This window comes from Cetorhinus maximus, chromosome 11 (assembly GCF_964194155.1).
Source record: "Cetorhinus maximus chromosome 11, sCetMax3.hap1.1, whole genome shotgun sequence".
Taxonomy (NCBI): Eukaryota; Metazoa; Chordata; class Chondrichthyes; order Lamniformes; family Cetorhinidae; genus Cetorhinus; species Cetorhinus maximus.
In genome coordinates, this window is record NC_135889.1 from 10,644,623 (window position 1) to 10,658,152 (window position 13,530).

The 13,530-nt window shown below is 42.4% G+C and overlaps 1 pseudogene across 1 annotated transcript in view; it reads right to left on the minus strand.

The window, feature by feature from the left end:
- The window catches only part of LOC144686249 (uncharacterized), a 31,709-nt pseudogene extending 19,240 nt beyond the window's left edge, over positions 1-12,469 (minus strand). The window contains exons 1-5 of the transcript XR_013577882.1: positions 12,388-12,469; positions 6,326-6,387; positions 5,205-5,302; positions 4,851-4,903; positions 1,848-1,947 (exon numbers count right to left, since the gene is read on the minus strand). The product of XR_013577882.1 is annotated as an uncharacterized LOC144686249 (transcript). The remainder of the gene's footprint in view (positions 1-1,847; positions 1,948-4,850; positions 4,904-5,204; positions 5,303-6,325; positions 6,388-12,387) is intronic.
- Positions 12,470-13,530: the final 1,061 nt, after the last annotated feature.

A 13,530-nucleotide genomic window follows, 5' to 3' on the forward strand; every position in this document is an offset into this window, starting at 1 on the left:
TTTTGCTGTTCGTAAGACTTTGCATGTGTCAACTATTCACAGTGGCTATGCTTCAAAAATACTTAACTATCATGAAGCACCTTGAGACATCCTGAAGATATGAAAGATGCTATATAACTGCATTTCTACCTTCCTAATTTGTATTTCTGGTATGCTATCTTATCTTCTTTTCTCTCTTGTCACAGTCCAATAATTTTTGCTCCTCTTTATTTATCTTTTTGTACCTGATCTGACATTGAATTCACCCACTCTAATTTACACTTCCTTCACAGTTCTTGTTCTGTTAATTTCACAATCCTTCATCTGATTGGTTAAGGAGACACTGCCTGTACACCCAGGGTCGCAGATGCCCAGTTACGCTTGCTGGGACTTTATCAGCATGCACTTTCGGCAATTTGGCATGTTAAAAGTTTATAAGCTTAAACATGCAAGGGTAAGTTTAATTGTAGAAACCCCATTAGATGTCCTACCACAGCAAGAGCTGACACAACATCATAGTCATCTGGGCAGGGTGCATTGGAGCATTAACACACCGCTACACCATTTGGCAGCAAAACCACTTGCCCCCAAGTGCAACAACATGCATGATGGGGATAGGGGGTGGGGTCAAGGTTTCAATCTGAATCCTCATTGATGTTCAAACACTCACTGGTTTCTGTCCATAATACTAGATGGGTTAGTACAGTTCTCAAGGGCAATTAGGGATGGGCAATAAATTGCTGGCCTTGCCAGCAATGCCCACATCCCACAAGCCGTTAAGAAAATGTTGACAAATGAAGCAGCAAGAAGTTTCACCTACAAACTCTTAGTAGGGGTGTGTTCCAGCACAATGTATAAGAGAAGAGGGAAAAAAAACCTTGTATTTATATAGCACAGCTCATCACCTTAGGAAACTTAATGAAGTGTTTCTGAAGTCTAGTCACTGTTTTAATATAGGGAATGTGGCAGCCAATTTATGCACAGTAAGCTCCCACAAAAAGAAATGGCTAGATAATCTGTGCTTTAGTGGTGATGGTTGAGGATTAACTATTGGCCAGGTCACTGGGAAGAACTCTCCTGCTGCTCTTCAAACATTGCCATCCATCTGAGAGGGCAGACAGGGCCTTGACTTAACAAATCTTGGACGTGAGCCTCTGCTCAACCCCACAACACAACATCTTGTATTCCAATGGCCCTGCGCATCACACAACAGACTGCACTTTTGCAAAGCCATCATGAATCCTTCTGGTGAGTTTTGTGAACACTGGGAGAGTCTTTCGTTCTGGGTACCCCCATCCCCACCATCTTCAGCAAAGTGAATGCTTAGGACAGAGTAAACTTCTTTCTACAAAAGCAAAATGCTGCAGATGCTGTGAATCTGAAGTAAAAATAGAAAATGCCAGAAATACACAGCAGGCCAGGCAGCATCTGTGGAGAGAGAAAGGGAGTCAATGTTTCAGGTCGTGACCTTTCATCAGAACTTTGACATGTTAGAAATTCAATAACTTTTACGTAGGTGAAATGAAAGGAGACTGTAAAAAGGACAAAAGGGAAGGTCTGTGATAGGGCTGAAGGCGGGAGACATTAAAAAACAAAAGAGTTGGTGGGACTGAGCCCAAGGGAGTGGGAATGAGAAAAATAAAGAAACAAAAGATAAGTCCAGGCGAGAATGGCAGAATCATGAACTCTGTTTCTCTCTCCACAGATGCTGTCAGACTGTATTTGCAACCTTTTTATATATTTTTTAATATTTATTTAAACTTTAAATAATTAATGTTCAGTGCAAGCATAATAGGAGCATCCCTAATTCCCCATTCCCTGCCCTATAGATCATATCTGAACAATTCTCCATGGAACCCGTCACTTACCCTGTAAAGTCAGTTCCTTTCTCATTTCATTTTCATGGTTTTCTCTGAGTTCAGTTTCTTTCTGTGCCCACCTTGCATTCATTTCCTGAATGATGGATTCCTGAATTTAAAAAAATGTCTTATTGACTTAGCATCAATATTGTTAGGGTTAGGACTCCAAGTATCATTTGTTTAATTTCCATTTGTAAAATGAAAAATAATATAATTCAAGATCAGCTGTGATCTTATCGAATAGTGGAACAGGCTTGAGGGGCTGAATGGCCATTCCAAAAACATGTTCATTCTCAGGATGTTGGCAAGTCTGGCATTTATTGTCCTCGGAGATGGTGTGAAGTCATGGTTTTGAACTGCTAGATTCCACAATGCAAAGGTGCACCCACAGTGCGGGTAAAGAAGGAGTTCCAGGAATTTGATATTGGTTGATAATGATGGAAAGATTATATATGCCCAAGTCAGGATGGTGTGTGACTTGGAGGGAAATTTGTAGGTGATGTTGTTCCCATATGCCTGCTGCCCTTATTCTCCTAGAGGGTAGAGGTCATGGGTTTGGAAGTTTCTGTTGAATAAGCATTGGTGAGTTGCTGCAGTGCATTTTGTAGCTGGTACACACTCAGCCATGGTGCGCCAATGATGGAGGGAGTGCCAATCAATTGGACTGCTCTGTTCTGGAAGGTGTCGGGCTTTTTTGGTGTTTTTGGAGCTGCACGCATCCAGACAAATGCAAAGTATTCCCTTACACTTGAGACTTTTGCCTTGTAAATGGGCTTTGGGGAGTCAAGAAGTGAGATACTCACCACAGAATACCCAGCCTTTGATCTGCTCATATAGCCACAGTATTTATGTGGCTGATCTAGTTAAGTTTCTAGTCAATGGTGCCCTCCAGGATTTTGATGGTGGGGAATTCAATGATGGTAATGCCACTGAATGTTTTGCAGGAGATGACCATTCAGTGTGGAATTTTCTCTAGTTATTACCCTAAGGCTGGATATTGTCCAGGTCTTGCTGCATGTGGGCACAGACTGCTTCAATATCTCATGAATTGCAAATGGAATGGGAGACTATATGATCATCAGCGGACATCCCCATTTTGCTGCTGTATCTTCAGCCACCTAGGCCCAGATTTCTGACATCCCCTCCCTAACTTTCTCCGCCTCCCTACCTCCCCAAAAATAGATTAAGTAACTATTCATCCCAATGCTACTGAGGACATTATAGGTGCAGAATATCTCCAGAACAGTTACCTACGTTATTGGACCACAGTGACACCTCTGCCATTTTATAAATTGAGGCAAACTCTTAAAAATCAAGAGATTTGGTATAAAAATCATGAGTTGCTTTTTTTCAAAAACATAAACCAATGGAGACTGACAATTGGTTTATAAACCTCAATAATGGCTTATTTAATCTCTCACGGGTCAGAGCTCTTTACAAAAGCTATAGCATATTAATTTTAAACTTTTTTTAAAAATCCTACCAATGTGTTGAAGAAGGATCCACACTCCCAACACTGTCACTATACAGCTAAACAGCTGCTTCCATAAAGGATGGAATCTAACCCATGTGTTCTAGTTTGATGCATTAATACATTAAAAATACAATTACCTTCACTGGGGCAACTATTATCGCCTCCAAGTTTGAGTTATTCAAAATATGATAGATCAAAATGTGTAAACATATGAACAATAACTGGCAGGTAAAGACCATCTGATCCATCCAGCTATATCATACAATTGTGATACCTTGTGTCTCAGTATATATACACTCCCCAGCCATAAAATGTAAAGATCTCAAATATCAATTTCACTCATTACCTTCATTTGCAAAATCATGAAATAATTGAGTGATAAATGGTCATGCAGAATAACAGATACTTAGTGAACAGCACAATTTGCAATTCTATACCACTAATGCAGGGGCTCATCGCTAATTGCTTTACATTGAAGAGTGCAAAACAATGGATGCCAAGTAAGAGAGGAAAGTTTGAAAATAAAGAGCAAGTTGAGAAATGAAAGGCACATTAAATGAAAGGTATTTGACTGCAGAGACCTTGGAGAGAACTGAATAGAGAGGGCAGGACAGTAGTGGTAAAACTGAGGGGCCATCAGTGATGGAGTGAAGTGAAAGACAGCAAGAAGCTTGGTGTTGGAGGTGTGGAGTGTCAGGGAGCATGCAGGAATTTGAAAATTAAACCGAAATTTAAGTCTAGGGTTTGTGTAATAACCGAGCTAAGAGAGAGAGACCCCAGGCCCCAGCCCTAGGCCCATCTCCAGCCTTTCCCTCCTTCAAAAGTGACGGGTACTGTTTTTTAGGAATCAACTGGGTGGACTCAATTCAACATCAAAAACACAGTGCCAGCTTCGGAGCCTGGCAGAGGGCCCGGTCCCTGTAACTAGGTAACCAATCAGTAAGGAGTCAGCAACCCAGTCCCAACACGACCCCCCCCAGCCCACAGCAAATATTCCAAGATTTAAGAGCCCCCTCCCGAGGTCACAAGGGAGGCAGAATTTGGCTGAGAAATGCTAAGTTGGTAGGTACGCTGCATTTACCTGAATACCGGATGGTGTACTCCTGCTCCTAGTTCTCATGCTGTGCCTCAAAAGTAGGAACATATGAACAAGAAGCAGGAGTAGGCCATTTGGCCCATCAAGCCTGCTCCGCCATTTAACAAGATCATGGCTGACTCAACCTCAAATCTTCATCCCGCCTACCTCTGATAACCTATCGCTCCCTTACTTACCAAGAATCTATCCACCTCTGCCTTAAAAATACTCAAAGACTCTGCTTCCACCGCCTTTTCAGGAAGAGAGTTCCAAGGGCTCACGACCCTCTGGGTGGAAAAAAATTTCACCTCATCTCCATTTTAAATGGGTGCCCCCTTATTTTTAAAAAGTGACTCCCCTAGTTCTAGGTTCTCCTACAAGAGGAATTTTTTGCCTTTAGCCCTGAGACATTTCAACATGGTAAGGTTATAACATGTTAACACCAAGTTAATGTACGCCTTACCTTAAAGGATAGAAACGCAGCCTGTAAAGTTTCATACTGGATCGTCAGGTCAGCTATGGCACAAAAGAAGATAGGATCTTTTTTCACTCAAGGTCACAGAGTAAATCAGTTCAGGTACCAAATGAAGTACTTATCTTAGTCAGCACTGAGCTGACTAAGGACGCTGACAATAATTAAATAAAATAACAACAGAAGAAGTGGCTTCACATGAAGATCAGTTGCCCTTTTAAGGTTAAAGGTCAATTTGTCAGTGTGTGTTTCTTTTTGAACTTTTAAAGAGGCTTAAAGACCAGAAGAGAAACAATACTTCATGAACCCACTTCTGTTTGGTTCAGCAGCGTGCATTGGACCTACAATATTGCTTTGCTGTTTTCTCCTTCTCTTCTTCCAGTATCTCTGCAAAGTTGCTCTGCAGCTCCTTGATTTCAAGTGTATGAATCTCCACAAATTTCCTGAAATAAAGTAAACCTACATTAGAAAGAACTGACCCCCTTAGCCCCTTTCACCCCTCTCCCCATCACTGCGGTCAGCAACCTCGACATGCCTCGGCGGGACAGCCAACTCATGAAGGCAAGTCACACTGCAGCCTTGAAAGGTAATTACACCTGCTGCAAGCTTTAGTCCCAGTCTTCGAGAAGGAAAGCGTTGGAGTCGACTTTTTAGCATATTGCCATGGTAAATGCAACACAGGTCAGATTGAAGACTGGACAAGACAAGGCATCTTCTTATTCCAGTTGCCAGTCAACACTTCTAGGTCAGGTACAGCACATAACTTCCCACATACCCTTCACACCCAACAATAGATCTCTACTGCAAAAACAAAATTACCTGGAAAAACTCAGCAGGTCTGGCAGCATCTGCGGATAGGAATACAGTTAACGTTTCGAGTCCGAATGACCCTTCAACAGAACTAAGTAAAAATAGAAGAGAGGTGAAATATAATCTGGTTAAGGGGGGGGCAAGAAGAGCTGGATAGAGGGCCAGTGATAGATGGAGATAACCAAAAGATGTCACAGACAAAAGAACAAAGAGGTGTTGAAGGTGGTGATATTATCTAACGGAATGTGCTAATTAAGGGTAGAAAGCAGGACGAGCAAGGTACAGATAGCCCTAGCGGGGGTGGGGTGGGGGGAAGGGATCGAAATAGGCTAAAAGGCAGAGATAAAATAATGGATGGAAATACACTTAAAAATAATGGAAGTAGGTGGGAAAAGAAAAATCTATATAAATTATTGGAAAAAACAAAAAGGAGGGGGAAAATCGGAAAGGGGGTGGAGATGGAGGAGAGAGTTCATGATCTAAAATTGTTGAACTCAATATTCAGTCCAGAAGGCTGTAAAGTGCCTAGTCGGAAGATGAGGTGCTGTTCCTCCAGTTTGCGTAGAGATCTCTACTGCATTGTTTTCTGGTGTATTTTTTTTTAAGTTAGAATCACTACCTTCTCTCTAACCCCACCCAGTTGTTTACAGTCCTACCTCAGTTCCCCGTCATGCTTTCTCTGCTGCATCAAGATTGCCTCCTTGCCTTCATTCTGAAACTGGAACCAATAACATTCACAGTGAGACACTATTCCTTGATGACACATCTAAATGCTTCATGCTCCAGCCGCATTCACAGCACAAACAACATTTCAACAAATGGCTTCTTTTAAAGCAAAGCTTGAGAGATGTAATATTGTTAACTCTCAGAACGAATGCACATCAATTTTTGATTGATGCTTTTTAAAGTAAATCTGAATGGTTATCTGGTTATATGGGCAAGTACAGATTGAGGTTCTGGTAGAATTTACAGCACAGAAGCAGGCCTTTCTGCCCAATGGGTCTGTTCCACTGTTTAAGCTCCACATGAGATTCAACTCATACCTACTGCATTTCACCTTTTTAGCATATGCTTCCAATTGCTTCTCCCTCCTGTTTTTATCTAGTTTCCCCTTAAAGGGATCTTTGCTATTCACATCAACCATTCCTTGTAGATTCCACATTCTAACCACATCTGGGTAAAGACATTTCTTCTGAATTCTTCACTGGATTTATTTGTGACTATCTTAAATTCAGTGCCCCTTATTTTAGACTCCCCACAAATTGAAACATCTCTAGGTCTACCCTATCAAACCCTTTCATAATTCTAAAGACTTCAACTCGATTAACCTTCTATAGAAAAGCCAAGGCTGTTCATTCTTTCCTGATAGTTATAACCCATCAGTTCTAACATACCAATTGGGTTCTCTTCATTAACTCTCCCAAATGGCTGGGCTTCACACAACTGGGTTCAATCTTGTCCTTACTTTGAATCTGTACACATCCACTTCCAGCGAGTGGTGAGCCAGAGGACTGAGGACCCTGATTGCATCACTGCTGTCTAACCCAGGGGCACAAAAGCTAATTGAATCACAACTGAAATCACCTAATCCAACAGATGGGTTTTGATGTACATTGTGCCATAAATGACAATGTGGCTCTCTGTATTTCGATGCACCAGAAACTTCTGTGGCTCAATAGCAACCCAACGCAACAGATATGCTGTCTTTCGTTATCTTCAACTTCCAGCACAGAAACAGCCAATTCAGCCCAACTGTTCTATGCCCATAGTAATTATAGTTTGGATAAATGAAGGACTGTAGCTTTAAAAATAATCCTGTGTTGTAAGATCACATGATCTGTGTAAACCAATGTGTTAGCAGTGCTGGGAACCTTGAGTAGAGAGTTCTTCTTTAGTTATGGAGTTTGATGCACATGTGTAGTTGCTGCTGTGGTCTTGTAAATAAAGTTAAATGTTTCCACTAAAAAAAGTTGTCTGGAGGATTAACTCAATAACAAACTGGCGACAAGGATAGATCAGATTCGGTGCTGTACCTCACCCAGCGATTGTGAGTATTTAAGTTCATTAAAAAGAAAAGAAGATATACTCATCTGAAATGCCACAGTTTGGCAGAATTGATCCCTTTGAGCCAGCCACAGATGATTGGTCTCAATATATAGGGCATCTTCCATTCTTCTTTCAAGCCAACAAAATCACAGGGGAGGAAAAGAGGAGACCGATTCTCCTGAATATTTGTGGGAGCAAGACCTACAGTTTAATTCAAAACTTGACAGCTCCCGCTGCCCCAGATTCGAAGACTTTCAGTGAATTAGTAGACGTCATTAAGGGATATTTTCATCCCAAGCCCTCAGTCACAATGCAGAGGTTTAGGTTCAATTCATGGAATAGAGCCCCGGGGGAGACCATTGCTACCTACGTGGCAAAATTAAAACAACTAACAGGATATTGTGAAAGATTCACAAGTGATTCAAGGGGCTCAAAATGTTCTCCTAGTTGGGCGGGAACGGTCAGCGAAAGCGGTGTGAAAAGCCAGGACTCCACTGCGCAGCGTGAAACAGCCCCGCTAACCAAAAAAAATGAGAGGAAACAGCTTAGCGGCAAATTCAAAAGCTAATTTTTATCGACATAGAAACAATCATACTCCTAACGATTGCCAATTTAAAAAGGTAGAGTGTTATTTTTGTCACAGAAGTGAACACATAATAAGACAGTGCAAAGCAAGATTTAAACAGGACTCCAAAGAACAATTGAAGTCCAATGAAGTATATTGTGTAGAAGAGCGAGAATCAACCAATTCTGACATTTATTCATTATTCAACATGGAAGTTAGGAAGACAGAGCCAATTATTGTCACAGTGCAAGTGAATGTTAAACCCTTAAAAATGGAAGTAGACATGGTGCTTCTACCACTGTAACAGGAGAACACACTTTCAGATATTTAATATTTGAAGAAAAGGTTAAAGCAATAAGAGAGGCACCTGCACCTAAGAACATCTCTGAATGTAAATCATTTTTAGGGATGGTAAATTATTATGGCTGATTTTGACTAAATTTATTAACAGTTCTAGCCCCTCTACATTCACTGCTAAAGAAAAACCAGCGTTGGTTTTGGGACTCACCCCAAGAAGAAGCTTTCATGAAAGTAAAACAGCTCTTACACTCTTCAAATTTGTTAGTGCATTATGACCAGACAAAGGAATTGGTGTGAACATGCGATGCGTCCCCTATGGCGTGGGAGCGGTACTATCTCACAAGATGGATGACGGCACAGAGAGGCCGATAGGCTTTGTACGCAGGACACTTACCACAGCTGAGAAAAGATATTCTCAGGTTGAAAAGGAAGGTCTGTTGATTATTTTTGGTGTAAAACATTTCCACCAATACGTGCATGGATGACATTTCGTGATAGTATCAGACCACAACCACTTTTGGGTCTGTTTAGCAAGGAAAAGGCTATATCTCCTATAGCTTATGAACTACAAAGATGGGCCCTAATTTTGGCAGCATATGAATACACCTTTGTACACAGACCAAGGATTCATATAGCAAATGCCAATGCCCTAAGTCGCCTTCCTTTGCAAGAGAACAATGACCATGTCCCAATTCCCCAATTGTTAGTGATGAATTTTCTAGATCCCTCACCAGTCTGTGCCAAGCATAAAAGAAACTGGACAAATCGTGATCCAATCCTGTCTCGAGTGAGAGACCAAGTGTTACATGGTAGGTCCCAGGAACCGGTCTCTGATGAAATGAAGTCATTTTTCAACCGAAGACACGAGATGAGCAGTCAAGATGGTATTCTATTATGGGGTGCATGAGTACTGGTTCCTTCACAAGGAAGGGAACCACTCTTAGTAGAGCTACACAGTGTCCATCCAGGAATCTCACATATGAAGACGATAGCGGGAAGTTATCTTTGGTGGCCGGGGATGGACGGCGATATTGAAAAGGTGGTAAAACACGGTGTGCAGTGTAAACAGCTGTGAAAGTTACAGCTGGCAGCCCCGTTACACCCATGGGAGTGGCTGGTAGACCCTGTGTGAGATTGCATATAGATTACGTCAGTCTTTTCCATGGAACCATGTTTCTACTGATTACAGATACTCATTCCAAGCGGTTAGATATTTATGAGGTAAAGTCACCAACGTCAGGCAGTACTGTAGAAAAACTACGCCAGAGTTCGCCATCCATGGATTGCCAGAGATAATCATCTCAGATAATGTTATTGCGTTTACGAGCACTGAGTTTCAACGATTTGTCAGCACCAATGGCATCAGCCACATGAAGACTGCACCGTACCATCCGTCATCTAACGGACTGGAGGAAAGAGCAGCACAATTTTTTAAGGTGGGAATGAAAATGTAAACAGGTGAATTGTTGGAAACTAGACTTGCTCATTTCCTGTTTCACTACAGAACAACCCTTCACACTACGACAGGAGCAACACCTGCAGATTTACTGATGAGGCGCCGTCTTCAAACACGATTAAGCCTGATCCTTCCCAATTTGATGGGGAAGGTGGAGAAAAGTCAAGGGAACCATGATTTGCATAGTCGTGAGGGACAATTCACTGTTGGAGAAGCAGTATGCGTAAGGAATTTCGGTGGAGGACTGAAGTGGTTACCTGCTAAAGTAAGCTCTGAGACCAGACCACGTACCACATGGAAGTGGAGGCCTGGATCACCCATAATCATGTGGATCACTTAAGAAAAAGGGAGATACCCCAACAAAATGATGTTCCACCTGTAACCATTGCTGACCCAAAGGTTCCTGTTGAAGATGTTCAACCAAGGATAGACATGCCCGATGTCTCTGTCGGGACTGAACTGAAGTGCTTGTGCCTAATGAGGTACCTGATGTTAATGCGGGTTCCAGAGAATGTGGTTCCTGCAAAAAAAATCTGAAGTCGCGGAGCTACAACGTTTCACATGGATCAGGAAACAACCTGAAAGACTGAACTTGTAATTTCATGACTTGTGTAAATATTGTAATGTCATAAGATAGATATCTTTGTAAATGCAAAATGTACAGAAAAGTTAAAGGGGGAGGAAGGTATTAATTATAGTTTGGATAAACGAAGGACTGTAGCTTTAAGAATAATCCTGTGTAGTAAGATCACATGATCTGTGTAAACCAATGTGTGAGCAGCGCAGGGAACCTCAAGTCGAGAGTTCTTTAGTTATGGAGTTTGGTGCACATGTGTAGTTACTGCTGCTGTCGTGTAAATTAAGATGTGTGTCCACTAAGAAGAGTTGCCTGGAAGATCAACTCTATAACAATGCCAATGTTTATAATCCTGATGAGTTCCGCCCACCCAACCTCATCTCACCCTATCAGCATTTCCTTATACATTGTAACCCCTCCAGTTCAGAACGCCTAACCACAAGTGTGAGAACCGGAAAACACCGTAGATAAAAATATTTAGCAGAAACATAAAACAGTGATAAAACATTATAAAACAGTAATAAAAATTGTTTCACTTATCCAAATACTGTGTCTTCCATGTTTCTACTGCCAAAGTACTGAGCTAAACTGATGTCGATGATGTTGAGGGAACAGGTGATTCCACACACTGCTTTACTTCACCAATAGTTGGAAGGGGTGTGGAAGAAAGCAGCTGCTCAAAAAATGTCTGCACAACCGGTGCTTCCGAACAATGGATTTCCAGGCTGGAGAGGTTACAGTGAATTCTTTCTCTCTTGTGCACATATCTAGCTTCCCCTTAAAGGTATAAATGCTATTCACCTCAACCTGTGGTAGCAAATTCCACATTCGAACCGTTACATTTCTCCCAGATTTTATACTAATTTATTCAGGATGCCAAATAGCAACTGGGCATCCGATAATGCAACAAATTCTCTTTCATTGTGGTCTCCATCAGCTTCGGTACGGTTGACAGAGGGGATACTGTTCTGTAATTCTGTGTTTTATATCTTCACAATCTTGGAGAGTAGCCTGAAGCAATGGAAGGATTCCCCGGCTGATTAACAGTCTGACAGGCAATGAAGTGAATGCTGCTTCCATGGGTCAGTTAGCTCAGCTGGCTAGATGGATAGAGTGTGGTGCAGAATGATGCCAACTGCACAGGTTCAATTCCAGTACCAGCTGTGCTAGTTCATGCAGGCCTGCCCTCCTTACCTTGCCCATGTTTGATGTGGAGTGGTGCCCCCTCAAGCTATATAACCAACTATCTCTCTCTAATGGAGAGAGATACCATTGGTCCTTTGTGGACTAAGGCTAAAATTACCAAGCAGACAGAAAGGGTAGTTGTCCTACATGGACTGAGGATCCATAACCCATATAATAAGGAGTTGGTCACCTTCACCCACCAGATGTGAGCATCACACTGCATGTCAACCAAGTGTTTAAAGTCAGAGATCCACTCTCTACTTGCTAGGACTGCCTGGAGGTCAGAGTCTGAACTCTGCCCTTCCTGACTCAGAGGTGGTTCAATTGGCCAAACGCTCACTCATCTGTAGTTATATGGATCTGGCTATCATCTCTTCCTGTGGATAAGGCATGGCGACTGTTACTTTTACCAACTAACAGAAACCCTTGAAAAGATGAGCTGGATCATCATATGGATTGGAGGCCAGGTACAACATAGTGAATATTCCACTCTCCAGCACCAACATCCCAGCCTCTGAAGTACAAAAACTGGGACACAGAGGAGTCTTGCCCTAATGTTTGCCTACAGGCAGATAACTCTTTGACTCACCCTGTTTTCAATGCTCATTTGCTTGAGACTCTCCTGCTCCAGTAAATGCACCAGCTGAGTGATCTGCTTTTGCAGGTCTGTGACCAGCTGCTCTCTGGAAAGCACAAGATTCAAACGTTTACTGAGATGTCACATTTCATCAGGACTGTGGACTTCAAGACAGTTTGGATCAGAAATTTTACGTCCAAAAGGAAATTGAGCTGCTTGGAAGAATAGGGCAGAGGCCAATCAGCCCCTTGAGCCTGTTCCAACAGGCTGCACCACCATTCAGATGGGTTTCACCTTGACGCAAGAAAATACGGAGTAGTTAAAGAGTGGGAGGCCAATGGCTCAGGGTATGAAGTGAATGAGAAGCTGAGTCACGCAATCCAACAAGGAGACAGGTTCAATCCCTGGTCTATGCTGGAGGGAGCTGATTCCAGCCAAAGCCAAAATAAGTTGCTGCATTCGAGGGAGCAAAGTTGGGCCAGGGTTCCCATTCTTAATCTATTAGTAACAACAACTCCCATTTCTTCTTTTAATGTGGTAAAACGTCCCAATAAGGTGCTTCACAGATGCATAATTGGACAAAAATTGACACCAAGCTGTAAAAGGAGATATTTAGTCAAAGGGGTAGGATTTAAGGAGGAGACGCAGAGAGGTTTAGGGAAGGAATTCCAGAGCTCAGGGCTAGAGGGAAGGCCAGGACTGGTTTTCACACAAGGAGTCTGACAACACACAGGTAAGGGAGAGGTTGACTGAGGTGATGATGAGGTAGAGCTGGCTGTCATCAGCTGAGGAAGTGGTCAATCCCTTTAGGAAAGGGAAAGAATCATTGAATCTTACAGCACATGAGGCCTTTGACGGTCAGATTTTTGAAAGAGTTATCCAATTTAGTCACACACTCCAGTTTATCCCCCCCATAACTTTCACTCATTTTTCCAGAGCTGCTTCATCCAATTCAGGGTTGTGGGGAATCAGAGCCTATCCTATCAGGCAATGGGTGCTAGGCAGGGTACACCCAGGACAGGGCACCAGTCCATCAGAGGGCACCCACTCAGGAGCAATGCACTGTAGCCAATCGACCTAACCAGCACATCTTTAGGCAGGGGGAGGAAACCCTCACAGACACCAAGAGAATGTGCAAACTCCACACAGACAGAT